The sequence below is a fragment of the Setaria viridis genome, chromosome 5, assembly GCF_005286985.2.
Source record: "Setaria viridis chromosome 5, Setaria_viridis_v4.0, whole genome shotgun sequence".
Classification (NCBI taxonomy): Eukaryota; Viridiplantae; Streptophyta; class Magnoliopsida; order Poales; family Poaceae; genus Setaria; species Setaria viridis.
The window spans coordinates 27,338,485-27,340,914 of NC_048267.2; the positions used below are offsets into that span (position 1 = coordinate 27,338,485).

At 42.1% G+C, this 2,430-nt stretch overlaps 1 pseudogene; it reads right to left on the minus strand.

The window, feature by feature from the left end:
- Nucleotides 1-231: 231 nt before the first annotated feature.
- Nucleotides 232-1,034, minus strand: LOC140222989 (uncharacterized; annotated as a pseudogene).
- Between the last annotated feature and the right edge of the window lie 1,396 nt (nt 1,035-2,430).

Genomic DNA, 2,430 nt, shown 5'->3' on the forward strand with positions numbered 1-2,430 from the left:
TGTTCACAAGCATCAAGATGATAAGCATGGAATAAAACATATGCAAGCCAAGCTTAGGAAACATGTAGAGGAAGCAGAGCATGTTGATTCATTTTATGTTGAGTTCAAGATTAAAGAGGCAAATTTGAAAATCATTCAAAATCATGAATCAAGGGGAGCGAGGAAAGGGGTTGCATACCTTTGTTGTGTGTAGATGATCTGGGGGTTGGATGACTCCCCCACACTTAATTTTGTACCTGCATTTTATTAGGGGACAAAACAAAATAAAAAGGAGCCTAGAAAGATAAAGGTTGTCTAGCCTATTTATTGTAAGAGTTTATTTTAAGGCTAGATTTCTTTGATGAAGTTGATCACATCATACTCTCTATTATCAGGTTCTAGGAAGACTTTTAAGTGATGACCGTTTACCTTGAAGGCACTACCTCCGTCATTTTGGTGCGTGATTACTCCATGAGGCGCAGCGTCGACAACAAGGTACAGTCCTTCCCATTTATTCCGAAGCTTCCCATGTCCAAATAACTTGACCCTGGAATTAAAGAGTACTGCCTTATCTCCTGGCTTGAATTCTTTCAGTTTGATCCTCTTGTCATGCCATCTCTTAGTATTCTCATTATAGATCTTGGCATTGTGATATGCTTTGTCCCTCCATTCTTCCAGCTCTGATAGCTATTGCTTCCTCTGTTTCCCAGCTTTTGTGAAGTCCATATTGAATTTCCAGATGGCCCAATGAGCCATGTGCTCTAGCTCGACTGGTAAGTGGCATGTTTTCCCGTATACCAGCTAATAGGGTGTCATGCCTAGCGGTGTTTTGTAGGCTATCCGATATGCCCATAGTGCATCTGGTAGCTTGATTTCCCTATCTCTTGCATGGTCTTTTGCAGATTGTTCTTGATTTGCTTGTTTGATGTATCTGCTTGGCCACTTGTTTGGGCGTGATATGGGGTTGCAATGTTGTGTTGTACTCTTGGGATATTTTTCGAGCATGTCTGGAGTCGGCAGCACGACATGGTATTGCTTCTACCCACTTGGACACATAATCAACCACTACTAGGATGTACTCACTGTCATAGGACTTTGGGAAAGGTCCCATGAAGTCAATTCCCCATACGTCAAATAGATCTACCTGGAGGTTACCTTGTAGGGGCATCGCATCTCATGTGGTGATTCCTCCATGCTTTTGGCATCTTCGGTATCTCCGAACAAAGTCTTTGGTGTCATCATACATGGTCAGCCAAAAGAATACGCTCTGCCAGATCTTTGCTTGAGTACGAAATCCACCATAGTATCCCCCATATGGTGTTGCATGGCATCTCTCAATGATCCTTATTCCTTTAGCTGCAGGTACACATCTTCTCAGCAGGCCATCAGCACAAACTCTGTAGAGGTACGGGTCATCCCACAAGTGGCATCTACTTTCATAGAGCAACTTCTTCTTGTTCTCTCCTGGTGGTACAAATCCTGCAACCATAAAGTTCACAATATTTGCATATCAGGGGTTGAAGTCTATCACCTTTAGCAACATGTCATCCCAAAGGAAGTCATTTATCGGTAGCTCCTGCATGTTAGTACAGTGCATACACGACAAATGATCTGCAACAGAGTTTTCTACTCCTTTTTTATCTTTTATTTCAAGGTTAAACTCTTGGAGTAGAAGGATCCATTGTATCAAGCGGGGTTTAGCATCTTTCTTAGTGAGCAAATATTTCAAAACTGCATGATCAGTGTAAACAATGATCTTGGATCCTACTAAGTAACCTAAATTTGTCTATAACAAAGACAATGGCAAGGAGCTCTTATTTGGTGGTACCATAATTAAGTTGAGCTCCTGTAAAAGTCTTGCTAGCGTAAGCGATCGCATGATGCTTCTTATCCTTAGTTTGGCCTAGAATGGCCCCTACAGCATAGTCACTAGCATTACACATGATCTCAAACAGAAGCGTTCAATTTGGGGGTTGAATGATTGGAGCTGAGATGAGTGCCTTTTTGAGGGTGTGAAAGGCAGCAAGGCACTCATTAGTGAAATCAAAGGGTGCATCCTTGGCTAAAAGGCTTGGATGAAGTGATGACAGAACCCATCGTGGCCTAGGAAGCTATGGATTCCCTTGATATTGACAGGAGGTGGAAGCTTTTCTATAACTTCAATCTTGGCTCCACCTCTATCCCTCGTTCAAAAACTAGGTGTCCTAAGACAATGCCTTCGCGGACCATGAAATGTCACTTTTCCCAATTAAGCACCAAGTCCTTCTCATGGCATCATTGCAAAACTTTGTCCAAATTCTCAAGGCAATGATCAAAGGTTTTCCCATAGACGGAGAAGTTGTTCATGAAAACTTCCATGATTTCCTCAATCATGTCTCAGAAGATAGAAAACATGCACCTTTGGAATGAAACAGGTGCATTACACAACCCTAATGACATCCTACGATAAGC